At 40.9% G+C, this 16,956-nt stretch overlaps 1 protein-coding gene across 1 annotated transcript in view; it reads right to left on the minus strand.

Annotated features, from left to right (window-relative positions):
• The window catches only part of AUNIP (aurora kinase A and ninein interacting protein), a 41,074-nt gene that overhangs the window by 9,758 nt on the left and 14,360 nt on the right, over positions 1-16,956 (minus strand). The gene's annotated exons all lie outside the window — the stretch shown is intronic.

Raw genomic sequence — 16,956 nt, forward strand, 5'->3', positions numbered from 1 at the left:
TTTTAATCCCACAGGGCAGTAATGAGAATTTAGTGAATTCACATAAAAGGTGTTTATAGTACCTGGGTAGTAAGACAGCATTCAGTAAGAGGCAGCGCTATGAGACAGCTCCAATCTCATCGCACCTTCATCTCAGGCCCGTTTACACTTTATGGTGTGGAACTGGAAGGTGGATGGGAAAGGTTTGGGAAGTGGGTTTTGTCAACTAACTATAATCTCACCCTTATTTAGTGTGCTTTGTTTTTACTTCCACTTGTTTGTTATGGAATGCCTGAGTGGTAGGGAGTCATTGTTAGGTGCCATCGAGTCAATTTCGATTTACAGTGATGGCCATGGGACAGAATAGAACTGCCCCATGGGATTTTCTTGGCTGGCACCTAACAACAACAGTCTTTACAGATGCAGATTGCCAGCTCTATCTCCCACTGAGTGGGTTCAAACTTCCAACCTTTTGGTTAGTAGCTGAGTCCTTAAACCGTTTGTGCCACCAGGGCTCCCTGAGAAGTAGGGAGAGTAGGATTAAATTCAGTTTATAGAATGAAAAGCTGTGACCATCAAAGAAGAAATGGGATTTGCCAAAATTCATGCAGAAAGTTGGAGGTAGGCCTAAAACTTGAACTCAAATTATTAATTCTAACCCAAAGTTGACCTCATTTCATGTTTATATTTGGAAACTAAATTGCACATCGAGTAGTTTAAAGAAGAAATAAATCATGAATGAAAAATGCATACACTTCAGCTTGTAGTAGTACAGAACTTAACTTTCTACCGTGAACAACCAGAAAACCAAACAAGATATATGAAACCACTTGTTTTAGATCATGGACAACAGGTAGTACAGGACTTCGATGCCTGAGGGAAGGGAAACAATTGAGGTGAGCTCTGCAATCTTTCTAGCGTCCTGCCTGGAAGCATTTTCCAGACTGCAACGCATAAAGGAGGTACCCGGCCAGGCAGAGCACTGCAGTCCTGAGGAGTTCAGGAGACTAGACTGGAGATTGGGAAGCTGAGGTGGCAGAATGCACAGGAGCAGAGAAAGACTTCCAGAAATCTTCATGGGGATCCCTTCCGACCACATCTGAATACTAAGCTACACATGTTAGGTGAAACTCCATGAGGCCAGGCAAAGAAATGCTGGGGAACTAACTGCAAGCTGAACAACTCCCAAAGCTCACACAAGGCTGGGAGACATCCAAGTTCCCCTACTAGTCAGAGAAGAGAAACTAACATCCTTGAACACCAGGGGCATTCAGTAAAGCTCTGAAAAGGATCACCTGTTAGTAGTAGAGCTAAACTAACCCTAGAACAAAAGTTATTCTAAATCTGCCCTAACAGAGCTTTAAAAGGAAGCCTTGAAAGTATCAAGCTGATTAGCAAGTAATTACCTGCCAAAGCAAATTTCAATACTCTTTTTAAAGACAACAAAATGCAACAACAAGGTAGAATTCATAATGTCTACTATCCAGTAAAAAACTACTAGACATGAAAAACAGGAAAATATGATCCATAATCAAGGGAAAAAAATCAGTTAATAGAAACAGACCAAGCAATGATGACAGAACTAGCAAAGACTTTTAAAAAGCTACCATAAATACACTCAAAGATTTAAAGAAAAATATAAACAGAAATGAAAGATGAAAAATTCACTACATAGACTTAACAGATTAGGGACTAAAGAAGACAATACAAACTATCCAAAATGAAGCAGAGAGAGAATAAAGACAGAAAAAGGGTAAACAGCCTCAATGATCTGAGGTATATCAAGCATACTAACGTATACGCAATTAGTGTCCCAAAAACCAAATTTAAAGTGGATAGCAGAACGTGAGAAGAAAATACAGATGAAAAAAATGGTCAAAATTTTTCCAGATTTGATAAAAATCAAACAACTGCAGCAAGACTGTCTTTTTCAAAGATGCCCAATAAAAGATCTCCCTTCCCAGATATTCTTCTTATGTGACCTTGACACTCCTCTCATCAAGTGGCAGGGTCCACATTCCCTTACTTTGAACTTGGGAAGAACTTTGTGACTGCCTTGATCAACAGAGTATGATAGAAGTAACATTACATGACTTCTGAAACAAGGGCATAAAAATGTCGTGCACCTCCCCCCTTGCTCTCTCGGGATGATGTAAAAATGTCATGTCGGGGGCATCCGCTGACCTTCTCTAACTTCACAAGAGGGAAACAGAACCAAAATCAACAGCCCCAAGGCTGATTCCTATGAAGAGGCGGTCAGACATGCCTCCTCTCTCTCCTTTTTCCCAGTTGTGACACCAATCATCCCTTCCCTGGCACTCTGTACTTCTCTGCTGGATTCAGTAATTCATTGCAATGGCCACACAGAACTCACAGACCATACTCACAGTTATGGGGTTTATTCCAAAAAAAAAAAAAAACAAACCCAGTGCCATCAAGTTGATTCCGACTCATAGCAACCCTATAGGACAGAGTAGAAGTGCCCCATAGTTTCCAAGGAATGCCTGGCAGATTCAAACTGCCGACCCTTTGGTTAGCAGCCGTAGCACTTAACCACTACGCCACCAGGGTTTCCATGGGGTTTATTAGGGAAGTAAAAGTTTACAATTCAGATTGAGGATCACTCAGGATACAGTTCTTCGGTCAGGACAGCCTCTTCTCAGCCATGCCCAAAGGCAGGTCTTTCTCTGGTCATCAGCCCCTCAGCCTGGCTTCTGCCCTACTCGGGCAAGTATTACAAAGCTCTTTTAGCTCTGCCAGTAAGTACCCTGAGGCATCCCACTCTGCCAGCAAGGCTCCTGCCTGAAGGCACTCAGATTTCTTGGCCCCTGGGCCGGGAAAGCCCACCACTCCATCTCCTGCCTCTGTTGTGGCCGTATCTCTGCTGCCACTTCTCACCATCTTTGGTAATACAACTCTCTCTGTCTCGCAGTCTCCTGGTTCCACAAGCTGCTTAGGGCAGGGGTCCCAGGTCCAAAGGACACACTCCACTTCTGGTTCTTCTTTCTTGGTGATGGTGAGATCCCTCCCCTCCCACTTTTGAGATGGCTCATTTTAAGCCTAGCAGGATGGCAAAACTGGCCAATCCCCTTCATAGGGTTCCATACACTTTATTTGCATGGTCCCACCCCCACAAACCACCCCACACCTTCCAGTTTGTCTTACTGTGGTGGCTTGCATGTTGCAATGATGCTGGAAGATATGCCACTGGTATTTCAAATACCAGCAGGGTCACCCATGGTGAACAGGGTTCAGTGGAGCTTCCAGACTAAGACTGGGATCAAAGACAAGACAGTGTGTTGTTGTTATGTGCTGTTGAGTCAGTTCCAACTCATAGCGACCTTATGTACAGAACGAAACACTGCCCGGTCCTGCACCATTGTTACAATCGTTGTTTTGCTTGAGCCCGTTACTGCAGCCACTGTAACAATCCACCTCGTTGAGGGTCTTCCTCTTTTCCGCTAACCCTGTACGTTACCAAGCACAATGTCCTTCTCCGGGGACTGATTCCTCCTGAAAACATGTCCAAGGCATGTAAGATGCAGTCCCGCCATCCCTGCTTCTAGGGAGCATTCTGGTTGTACTTCTTCTAAGACATATTTGTTTCTTCTTTTGCCAGTCCATGGTATATTCAATATTCTTCACCAGCACCACAATTCAGAAGCATCAATTCTTCTTCTGTCTTCCTTACTCATTGTCCACCTTTCACATGCATATTATGCAATTGAAAATACCATGGCTTGGATCAGGCGCACTTTAGTCTTCAAGTGACATCTTTGCTTTTCAACACTTTAAAGAGGTCTTTTGCAGCAGATTTGCCCAATGAAATGTGTCTTTTGATTTCTTGACTGCTGCTTCCAAGACTGTTGACTGTGGATCCAAGTGAAATGAAATCCTTGACAACTTCAGTCTTTTCTCCATTTATCATGATATGGCTTGTTTGTCCAGTTGTTAGGATTTTTGTTTTCTTTATGTTGAGGTGTAATCCATACTGAAGGCTGTGGTCCTTGATCTTCATCAGTAAGTGCTTCAAGTCTTCTTCACTTTCAGCGAGCAAGGTTGTGTCATCTGCATATAGCAGGTGCTTAAAGAGTCTTCCTCCAATCATAGTGCCCTGTTCTTCTTCATATAGTCCAGCTTCAGCTTCTCGGATTATTTGCTCAGCATACAGGTTGAATAAATGTGAAAGAATACAGCCCTGATGCACACCTTTCCTGATTTCAAACCACGAAGTATCCCCTTGTTCTGTTTGAACAACTGCCTCTTCGTCCACGTACAGGTTCCTCATGAGCACAATTAAGTGTTCTGGAATTCCCATTCTTTGCAATGTTATCCATATCTTGTTATGATCCACACAGTCGAATGCCTTTGTATAGTCAATAAAACAGGTAAACATCCTTCTGGTATTCTCTGCTTTCAGCCGGGGGCCATCTGACATCAGCAATGATATCCCTGGTTCCACGTCCTCTTCTGAATCCGGCCTGAATTTCTGGCAGTTCCCTGTTGATAGACTGCTGCAGCCACTTCTGAATGACCTTCAGCAAAATTTTGCTTGTGTGTGATATTAATGATATTTTTCGATAATTTCCGCATTCGGTTGGATCACCTTTCCTGGGAATAGGCATAAATATGGATCTCTTCCAGTCGGTTGCCCAGGTAGCTGTTTTCCAAATTTCTTGGCATAGACAAGTAAGCACTTCCAGTGCTGCATCTGTTTGTTGAAACATCTCAATTGATATTCCATCAATTCCTGGAGCCTTGTTTTTCCCCAGTGCCTTCATTGCATCTTGGACTTCCTCCATCAGTACCATCGGTTCCTGATCATATGCTACCTCTTGAAATGGTTGAACGTCGACTAATTCTTTTTGGTATAATGACTCTGTGTATTTCTTCCAGTGTACGTCTGAAAAAACTGGCCAGTGAAAACCTTATGAATAGCAGTGGAACACTGTCTGATACAGTGCCGGAAGATGAGCTCCTCACCTTGGAAGGCACTCTGGAGAAGAGCTGCCTCCTCAAGGTAGAGTCGATTTTAATGACGAAGATGGAGTATAGCTTTTGAGACCTTCATTTGCTAATGTGACATGATGCAAAATGAGAAGAAACAGCTACAAACATCCATTAATAATCAGAACATGGAATGTATAAAGTATGACTCTAGGAAAATTGGAAGTCATCAGAAAAGAAATGGAACACATAAACATCAATATCCTATGCATTAGTGAACTGAAACGGACTGGTATTGACCATTTTGATTCAGACAATCATATGGTCTACTATGTATGAAATGACAAATGGAAGAGGAATGCCATCACATTCATCATCAAAATGAGCATTTCAAGATCTATCCTGAAGTACAAAGCTGTCAGTGATAGGATAATATCCATACGACCACAGGAAGACCAGTTAATAGGACTATTATTCAAATTTATGCACTGTCTTAGTCATCTAGTGCTGCTGTAACAGAAATACCACAAGTGGATGGCTTTAACAAACAAGTTTATTCTCTCAGTCTAGTATGCTAGAAGCCCAAATTCAGGGCGTTAGCTCCAGGGGAAGGCTTTCTCTGTCGGCTGTGGAAGAAAGTCCTTGTCATCAATCTACCTCTGGATTAGAAGCTTCTCTGCATAGGAACCCTGGGTCCAAAATACTCGCTCTGCTCCCGGCGCTGCTTTCTTGGTGGTATGAGGTACCCCCCCACCCACTCGCTTCCCTTTCATCTCTTGTAAGATAAAAGGTAGTGCAGGCTGCACCTCAGGGAAACTCCCCTTACACTGGATCAGGGATGTGACCTTAGTAAGGGTGTTAAAATCGTACCCTAATCCTCTTTAACATAATCTAATCTTGCCTCAATAACTATTGGCAGAGATTAGGATCTACAACACATAGGAGAATTACAATCACAAAATGGAGGACAACCACAGAATACTGGGAATCATGGCCTAACCAAACTGCCACATATTTTGGGGGGGACACAATTCAATCCATGACATGCACCAACTACTAATGCCAACGAAGAGGAAACTGAAGATTTTTACCAACTTCTGTAGTCTGAAACTGATCAAACATGCAATCAAGGTGCATTGATAATTACAGGTGATTGGAATGTGAAAGTTGGAAACAAAGAAGGATCTGTAGTTGGAAAATATGGCCATGGTGATAGAATTGACGGTAGGGATGACACGATAGAATTTTGCAAGACCAACAACTTATTCACTGCAAATATCTTTTTTCAACAACATACAGCGACTATACATGTGGACCTCACCAGGTGGAAAACACGGGAATCAAATCAATTACATCTGTGGAAAGAGACGATACAAAAGCTCAATATCATCAGTCAGAACAAGGCCGGGGTCAAATGCAAAACAGACCATCAATTGCTCATAACCAAATTCAAGTTAAAGCTGAAAAAAATTAAATCCACAAGAACCAAAGTATGACCTTGAGTATACTCCACCTGAATTTAGAGACCATTTCAAGAACAGATTTGACACACTGAACACTAAGGACCAAAGACCAGAAGAGTTGTGGGATGACATCAAGGACATCAAACATGAAGAAGGCAAAAGGTCATTAAAAAGGCAGGAAAGAAAGACCAAAATGGATGTGAGAAGAGACTCTGAAACTTGCTCTTCAATGTAGAGCAGCTAAAGTGAATGGAAGAAATGACGAAGTAAAACAGAAGATTTCAAGGGTGCTCAAGAAGACAAAGTAAACAATGAAATGTACAAAAACATGGAGTTAGAAAACCAAAACGGAAGAACACACTAGGCATTTCTCAAGTTGAAAGAAATGAAGAGAAAATTCAAGCCTTGAGTTATAATTTTAAAGGATTCTATGATGTTTTAGTCATTTAGTGCTGCTGTAACAGAAATACCACAAGTGGGTGACTTTTGTTAGAGAAATTTATTCTCCCACACTCTGGTACATTACAAGTCCAAAGTCAGTGTGTCAGATCCAGGGGAAGGCTTTCTTTCTCTCTTTGTCCACTCTGGAGGAAGGTCCTTGTCCTTAATCTTCCCATGGTTGAGGACCTTCTCAGGCATAGGGACCCCAGGTCCAAAGGATGTGATCTGCTCCTGGCACTGCTTTCCTGGTGGTATGTGGTCCCCACTCTCTGCTAGCTTCCCTTTCCTTTTATCTCTTGAGAGATGAAAGGTGGTGCAGGCCACACCCAGGGAAACTCCCTTTACACTGGATCAGGGAGGTGACCTAAGTAAGGGTGGTGTTACAAACCCACCCTAATACCCTTAACATAAAATTACAGTCACAAAATGGAGGACAGCCACACAATACTGGGAATCATGGCCTAACCAAGTTGACACATTTATTGGGGGACACAATTCAATCCATAACATATGGGCAAGATATTGAACGACACAGGAAGCATCAAAAGAAGATGGGAGGAATACAGAGTCACTACCAAAAAGAGTTGGTCAATGTTCAGTCATTTCAGGAGGAAGCATATGATCAAGAACCGATGGTTCTGAAAGAAGTCCAAGCTGCACTGAAGGCACTGGCAAAAAACAAGGCTCCAGGAATTGATGGAATACCAATTGAGGTGTTTCAACAAACTGATACAGAGCTGGAGGTGATCACTCATCTATGCCAAGGAATATGGAAGACAGATACATGGCAACCGACTACAAGAGATCCATATTTGTGCCCATTCCAAAGAAAGATGATCCAACAGAATGAGGAAATTATCAAACAATATCATTAATATCACACACAAGTGAAATTTTGCTGAAAATCGTTCAAAAACGGTTGCAGCAGTACATCAGCAGGGAACTACCAGAAATTCAAGCTGGATTCAGAAGAGGATATTAAATGAGGTATATCACTGCTGATGTTAGATGGATCTTGGCTAAAAACAGAATACCGGAAAGATGTTTACCTGTGTTTTATTGTCTATGCAAAGGCATTCAACTATGTGGATTATAACAAGTTATGGATAATGCTGCAAAGAATGGGAGTTCCAGGAAATTTAATCATGCTCATGCGGAACCTGTACACAGACCAAGAGGTAGTCATTCAAAGAGAACAAGGGTATTGTCATGGATTGAATTGTGTCCCCCCAAAATGTGTGTCAACTTGCCTAGCCTATGATTTTGAGTGCTGAGTGACTTTGCACAGGAGGCTTCCTGGTGGAGTAGGGTGCCTCCAAACACTTATAGGTGGAGCTAGGCTTGCCGACCCATAGGAGCAAGAGAGCTGAGTGCCTTCTGGCCAAAGTTTACTGGCAAAGTAGAGTCCCTCCTGGCACTTATCGGTGGAGCTAACGAGCTTTGGAACACTTGCCCCAGCAGGGCAGAAGCAGGCAGTGAGGCCCGAGGGGCAGAGAAGCCAAGGAACCAGGATGCAGAAGCTGAACAGACAAGGAACATAGGAAGCAGAGCTGTCTCACTCTCAAAGGATGGAGTTACCACTCAGATGGATTAGGAGAATGTGGCCGTCCAAAGCCAAGGGAACAGAGTTACCCTTCCAATGGGCCTGGAAGGCAGAGCTGATGCTCAGGGTTGAGGGGCCTCCACTCAGAATCCGGAAAGTGGCCAACACCCAGAGTCTGGAGGGCAGGGCCATTGCCTAAGTGGCCTCAGAGAACAGAGGATTATTTTCAAGCCTTGAGGGCTAATGTAATATGTTCTGCTGACTTGCTTGGTGCCTGTTGTCCCTTCTTTTCCCCCAGTTTCTCCCATTTGTAGTGGAAATGTCTAGCTTGTGCCTGTTCCACCATTGGGCTTTGGAAGCAGGTAACTTGCATTTTCAGTTTCACAGATGAAGAGAAATTTTTGGATTTTGGACTTGGAGGTAATTTAAGACTTTTGCTATGATATGATAGGGTGACAATGTTTTACCTGTGGCAAGGACATAAATTTTGGGGGGCCAAAGAATAGAATGTCATGGATTGAATTGTGTCCCCCAAAAATGTGTGTCAAAGTGGCTGGGCCATGATTCTCAGTATTGTGACTGTCCACTATTTTGTCATCTGACGTGATTTAGATGTGTTGTAAATTCTACTATTATGATGTTAATGAGGTGGGATTACTGATAGTTATGTTAATGAGGCAGAACTCAACCTAAAAGAGTAGGCTTTGTATTAAATCAGTCTCTTTTGACACATAAGCGATCAGAGAGACATAGGGACCTCATACCACCAAGAAAGTAGTGCCAGGAGCAGAGTGCATCCTTTGTACCCAGGGTCTCTGCACTGAGAATCTCCTAGACGAGTAGAAGACTGATGACAAGGACCTTCCTCCAGAGCTGACAGAGAGAAAGCCTTCCCCGGGAGCTGAGTTTGGACGTCTAACCTCCTGAACTCTGAGACAATAAATTTCTCTGTTAAAGCCGTCCATGTGTGGTATTTCTGTTATAGCTGCACTAGATAACTAAGACAGAGATACTGCATGGTTTAAAATCAGGAAAGGAGTGCACCAGGGTTGTATTCTTTCACCATACTTATTCAATCTGTATGCTGAGCAAATAATCCAAGAAACTGGACTATATGATGAAGAATGAGCACCAGGCTTGGAGGAAGACTCATTAACAACCTGCAATATATGGATGACACAATCTTGCTTGCTTAAAGGGGAGCTGAAGCACTTACTGATGAAGGTCAAAGACTATACAGCCTTCAGTATGGATTACACCTCAACATAAAGAAAACAAAGTCTTCACAACTGGACCAATAAGCAATATTATGATAAATGAAGAAAAGACTGAAGTTGTCAAGGATTTCATTTTACTTGGATCCACAATCAATGCCCATGGAGGCAGCAGTCAAGAAATAAAACGAGGTATTGCACTGGGTAAATCTGCTTCAAAAGACTTCTTTCAAATGTTGAAAATCAAAGATGTCACTTTTTCAGGACTAAGGTGTGCCTGGCTCAAGCCATATTTTTAATCGACCCATATGCATGTGAAAGCTAGACAATGAATAAGGAAGATTGAAGAAGATTGATGCCTTTGAATTATGGTGTTGGTGAAGAATACTGAATAAGTACCATGAACTGCCAGAAGAACAAACAAATCAGCCTTCGAACAAATACAGCCAGAGTGCTCCTTGGAAGCAAGGAAGGCGAGACTTTGTCTCACATACTTTGGACATGTTATCAGGAGGGACCAGTCCCTAGAGAAGGACATCATCTTGGATAAGGTAGAGAGGGTCAGCAAAAAAGAGGAAGCCCCTCACTGACATGAATTTACACAGTGGCTGCAACAGTGGGCTCGAACATAGCAACAACTCTGAGGATAGTGCAGGACTGGACAATGTTTCATTCTGTTGAACACAGGGTTGCAATGAGTTGGAACCGACTTGATGATATCTAACACCACCACCACCCCACAAGGGTGCTATGCACCTTATATTATTGGCATGCTATCCAATCCCCCTGATGGGCCACAAGCACCTTATTTGCAGGGTACCACCCAATCATTTGGTCAGAGTTAGAAAGACTATGGTTAGAAGGGTCATATCAAGTAATTCACTGCACCTCAGATGATCATTCTTGGAACCAGGAATTCCAAGCAGGCACATGGTTCTCTAAACTTTGTGGGAGCCACATTCTAGATAAATGAAATAATTTGGGTTGTATGTCTACAACCTGATATGGAATATACTCATGAACAAAACAGAGTGCTTCTGCCCTGGTTATATTTATAGCTTAAGAAACAAGAGGTGGGGCCAAGATGGTGGAGTAGTCAGACACTTCCAGTGATCCCTCTTTATGACAGACCCAAAAAAAAAAAAAAAGTGAAACAATTATATATGTGACAAGATAGGAATCCTAAACATCAAAGGCAAAGTTAGAAAATGGACTGAGCAGCCAGGGGAGAGAGACACGGTTCAGAAACCTCGAGGAGTTGCTGGACCTGAATCAGCGGGAACTGGTGCCCCTTGGGCACAATCCCCTGGAGCAATTGCGGAGGGGCTGGCAGTAGCATCCGGGACATGGTTTCCTCAGGGAGAGACCATGAGGTTCACAGTCTACTCACACCTCCAGAATCAGAGAAGAATGGTGCTCTAAGCAAAAGCTAAATACTTGCATTTATTTCACTGCATCCCCAGCCCAAGCCAGCATCAGTGGCTGTTGATTTCCCTGGGCCTGAGATAGGTCCTGTTGTGTGCTCTGAGCCATACTCCTGGCCTTGGAGAAGGAATAAAATTCACAATTGGGGGAAAAGATAATCTGCTGACTCCACTAAGCTGGAGAGCTCAGGACAGAAGTGGCCCCTGTCAAAGCATAAACGGTCTGTGGACTTTGAATACCATTCACCCCTGGATGGACCTGTGTGGGCCCATTTCAGGAGACTAGGCCCTTGCTGGCAGACTACAACTGTTTCAGCTGTGCAGTGGAGAGGTGGGTTTTTGATGTTTGACACCTCTTTGCCTTCTAAACAGGGTCCTCACCTACCCCTATCAGGGGCCTAAGGACTGGTGGCTCCACCCATGTGACCTAGCCACCCAAGACAGGGGTCCAAGAATAAGTGGTACCTCCCAGTCCTTATAACCAAAAGCATTGAGTGCCCATGGTCTGGCTGTAGAACTCATCCACCTATGCGTTCTAGGAAACAAGGGTGCACTTTCCTCACAGACACTTGGGGGACTGTTGGCAGCCCCCTGCCTTGTTCAGAGTGTGATCCCCTGCTGCAACCAGATACCTGTGCCTACACCAATCACCTCTGCCCCTCTAAGACTGTATGACAGAGCCTGTCACTTGATGACCAACTACCTGGACACCTGAGCTGAATCCATACAAGAAAAATGAATGGACTCTTAGGCTCATACACCTGGTAACAGCTCTAGCCATCTGATGACAGGAGATTAGAGCTTCAAAGGCAAAAATAATCAAGTTATATCACTCCAGCAGCCTATCTGGGCATATGAAAACAAAGCAAGAAGCAAGGATACAGTAAGCAAACGTAAAATTAATATAGTAACTTACATATGGCTGGGAGACAACAGTCAATATCAAATCACAAAGAAGCAGATCATCATCGCTTCAACAAGCTCACAAAACAAAAAATCAAGGAATCTTACAGACGAAGGTGTCTTCCTGAAATTAACTGATGTAGAATACAAAAGATTAATATACAGAACTCCTCAAGACATCAGGAACAAGACCAGGCAAAATGCTGAAGAAGCCAAGGAACGTACAGATAAAGCCGTTGAAGAAATTAAAAAGGTTATCCAAGAACATAATGAAAAATTTAATAGGCTGCAAGAATCCATAGAGAGACAGCAATCAGAAATTCAGAAGATTAACAATGAAGTTACAGAATTAGACAACTCAATAGAAAGTCAGAGGGCAGAATCCAGGAAACGGAAGGCAGAATTAGTGAGACAGAAGATAAAACATGTGGCACCAATATATTCAAAGAAAAATCAAATAAAAAATTTTAAAAAATGAAGAAACCCTAAGAATCACGTGGGACTCTATCAAGAGAAATAACCTATGAATGACTGGAGTACCAGAACAGGGAGGGATAAGAGAAAACACAGAGAGAATTGTTGAAGATTTGTCAGGATAAAACTTCCTTGATTACCATGAAGGATGAGAAGATATCTATCCAAGATGCTCATTCGAACTCCACATAAGGTAGATCTGAAAAGAAAGTCACCAAGACATATTATAATCAAATGTGCCAAAACCAAAGATAAAGAGAGCATTTTAATAGTGGCTAGGGATAGATGAAAAGTCACCTACAAAGGAGAGTCAATAAAAATAAGCTCAGACCACTCGGCAGAAACCATGCAGACAAGAAGGCAATGGGATGACTTATATAAAGCACTGAAGGAAAAAAATTGCCACCCAAGAATCATATATCCAGCAAAACTCTCTCAAATATGAAGGCAAAATTAAGACATTTCCAGATAAACAGAAATTTAGGGAATTTATAAAAACCAAACCAAAACTACAAGAAATACTAAAGGGAGTTCTCCGGTTAGAAAACCAATAATATCAGTTATCAACCCAAGAGTGGAACACAAGACAGAGCAACCAGATGTCAACCCAGATAGGGAAGTCACAAAAATAAATCAATATTAAAAAAAACACTCAAAACAGGGGAACAGCGAAGTCATTATGTAAAAATGACAACATTAAAACAATAAAGAGGGACTAAAAAATGTAGTCCTAGATCCTTCATATGGAGGGAAGTCAAGGCAATATAAAGCAATGAAAGTTGGGTTTAAACTTAGAAAAACAGGGGTAAGCATTAAGGTAACCACAAAGGAGACTAACAATCCTACTCATCAAAATAAAACACTAGAAAAAAATAAAAACTTAGCAAAAACAAAATCAACAACAACGAATGAGAGGAAAAGAATATATATAAACTACTCAGCACAAAAAATTAAGTGAGAAAAAGAAACTATCAACAACACAAAAAAAGACATCAAAATGACAGCACTAAACTCATACCTATCCATGATTATGCTGAATGTAAATGGACTAAATGCCCCAATAAAGAGAGAGTGGCAGAATGGATTAAAAAACATAATCCATCTATATTCTGCCCACAAGAAACACACCTGAGACTTAAAGACACAAACTAAAACTCGAAGGATGGAAAAATATATATATCAAGCAAACAACAATGAAAAAAAGAGCAGGAGTGGAAATATTAACTTCTGACAAAATAAACTTTAAAGTTAAATCTACCACAAAGGATAAGGAAGGACACTATATGATAATTAAAAGGACAATATACAAGGAGGATATAACCATATTAAATATTTATGCACCCAATGACAGGGCTTCAAGATACATTATACAAACTCTAACAGCATTTAAAGTGAGATAGACAGCTCCACGATAATAGTAGGAGACTTTAAAACACCACTTTCGGTGATGGACAGAAAATCCAAAAATAAGCTCAATAAAGGCACGGAAGGTCTAAATGCCTCAATCAACCAACTTGACCACACAGACATATACAGAACACTCCACACAACAGCAGCCAAGTATACTTGCTTTTGTGGCACACATGGAACGTTCTCTAGAATAGACCACATATTAGGTCATAAAGCAAGTCTTAACAGAATCCAAAACATCAAAATATTACAAAGCATCCTCTCTGACCATAACACCATAGAGGTAGGATCAATAACAGAAAAAGTAGGGAAAAGAAATTTAACACTTGGAAGCTGAACAATACCCTGCTCAAAAACAATTGAGTTATAGAAGAAATTAAGGATGGAATAAAGAAATTTATAGAATCCAATGAGAATGAAAACACTTCCTATCAGAACCTTTTGGACACAGCAAAAGCGGTGATCAGAGGCCAGTTTATATCAATAAATGCACACATCCAAAAAGAAGAAAGGGCCAAAATCAAAGAATTATCCCTACAACTTGAACAAATAGAAAGAGAGCAACAAAAGAAACCCACAGGCACCAGAAGAAAACAAATAATAAAAATTAGGGCTGAACTAAATGAAATAGAAAACAGAAAAACAGTTGAAAGAACTAACAGGACCAAAAGCTGGTTTTTTGAAAAAAATCAACAAAATTGATAAACCACTGGCCAAACTGACAAAAGAAAAACAGGAAAGGAAGCAAATAACCCAAATAAGAAATTAGATGGGCAATATCACAACAGACCCAACTGAAATTAAAAGAATCATATCAGATTACTATCAAAAATTGTACTCTAACAAATTTGAAAACCTAGAAGAAATGGTTGAATTTCTAGAAACACACTACCTACCTAAACTAACACAAACAAAGGTAGAACAGCAAAATAAACCCATAACAAAAGAAGAGATTGAAAAGGTATTTTAAAAACTCCCAACAAAAAAAAGCCATGGCCCTGTCGGCTACACTGGAGAGTTCTACCAAACTTTCAGAAAAGAGTTAACACCACTACTGCTAAAGGTATTTCAGAGCATAGAAAACAACAGAATACTCCCAAACTTATTCTATGAAGCCAGCATATCCCTGATACAGAAACCAGGTAAAGACGCCACAAAAAAAGAAAATTACAGACCTATATCCCTCATGAACTTAGATGCACAAATCCTCAACAAAATTCTAGCCAATAGAATTCAACAAAATACCAAAAAAATAATTCACCATGACCAAGTGGGATTCATACCAGGTATGCAGGGATGGTTCAACATAAGAAAAACAATCAATGTAATCCCCTATATAAACAAAAGACAAGAACCACATGATCTTAACAATTGATGCAGAAAAGGCATTTGAAAAGTCTAACACCCATTCATGATAAAAACTCTCAGCAAAATAGGAAGAGAAGGAAAATTCCTGAACATACAAAAGGCCATTTATACAAAGCCAACAGCCAACATCATCCGAAATGGAGAAAGTCTGAAAGCATTCCCCTTAAGATCGGGAACCAGACAAGGATGCACTTTATCACCACTCTTACTCAACATTGTGCTGGAGGTTCTAGCCAGAGTAATTAGGCTAGATAAGGAAATAAAGGGCATCAGCATTGGTAAGGAAGAAGTAAAAGTATCTCTGTTTGCAGATGACATGATCTTATACACAGAAAACAATAAAGAATCCTTAAGAAAACTACTGAAACTAAGAGTTCAGCAGAGTATCAAGATTCAAGATAAACATACAAAAATCAGCTGGATTCCTCAACACCAACAAAGAGAACATCGATGAGGAAATCACCAAATCAATACCATTTACAGTAGCCCCCAAGAAGATAAAACACTTAGGAATAAATCTTACCAGAGACGTAAAACCCATACCATTGCCATCGAGTCATAAAAGACCTATACAAAGAAAACAACAAGATACTACTGCAAGAAACCAAAAGAGACCTATACAAGTGGAAAAATATACCTTGCTCATGGATAGGAAAACTCAACATTGTAAAAATGTCTATTCTACCAAAAGCCATCTATACATACAATGCAATTCCAATCCAAATTCCAATGACGGTTTCTAATGAGATGGAGAAACAAATCACCAACTTCATATGGAAGGGAGAGGCCCTGGATAAGTAAAGCATTACTGAAAAAGAAGAACAAAGTGGGAGGCCTCACACTACCTGATTTTAGAACATATTATACTGCCACGGTCATCAAAACAGCCTGGTACCGGTACAACAACAGATACATAGACCAATGGAACAGAATTGAGAATCCAGACATAAATTCATCCACACATGAGCAGCTGATATTTGACAAAGGCCCAAGGTCAGTTAAATGGGGAAAAGACAGTCTCTTTAACAAATGGTGCTGTCATAACTGGATATCCATCTGCAAAAAAATGAAACGACCCGTACCTCACACCATGCACAAAAACTAACTCAAAATGGATCAAAGACCTAAATATAAAATCTAAAACAATAAAGATCATGGAAGAAAAAACAGGGACAATGTTAGGAGCCCTAATATAGGGCATAAACGGTATACAAAACATTACTAACAATGCACAAACACCAGGAGAGAAACTAGATTAACTGGGAGCTCCTAAAAATCAAACACCTATGCTCATCCAAAGACTTCACCAAAAGAGTAAAAAGATTACCTACAGACTGGGAAAGAGTTTTTACCTATGACATTTCCAATCAGCGTCTGATCTCTAAAATTTACATGACACTGCAAAAACTTAACTACAAAAAAAACAAATAACCCAATTAAAAAATGGGCAAAGGATATGAACAGGCACTTCACTCAAGAAGACATTCATGTAGTAACAGATACATGAGGAAATGCTCACGATCATTAGCCATTAGAGAAATGCAAGTCAAAACTACAATGAGATTCCATCTCACTCCAACAAGGCTGGCATTAATACAAATAACACAAACAAATGTTGGAGAGGTGTGGAGAGACTAGAACACTTATACACTCCTGGTGGGAATGTAAAATGGTACAATGAGTTTGGAAATCAATTTGGCACTTCCTTAAAAAGCTAGAAATAGATCTACCATACAATCCAGCAATCCCACTCTTTAGAATATATTCTAGAGAAATAAGAGCCTTTACAT

Source organism: Elephas maximus, chromosome 3 (genome assembly GCF_024166365.1).
Source record: "Elephas maximus indicus isolate mEleMax1 chromosome 3, mEleMax1 primary haplotype, whole genome shotgun sequence".
Classification (NCBI taxonomy): Eukaryota; Metazoa; Chordata; class Mammalia; order Proboscidea; family Elephantidae; genus Elephas; species Elephas maximus.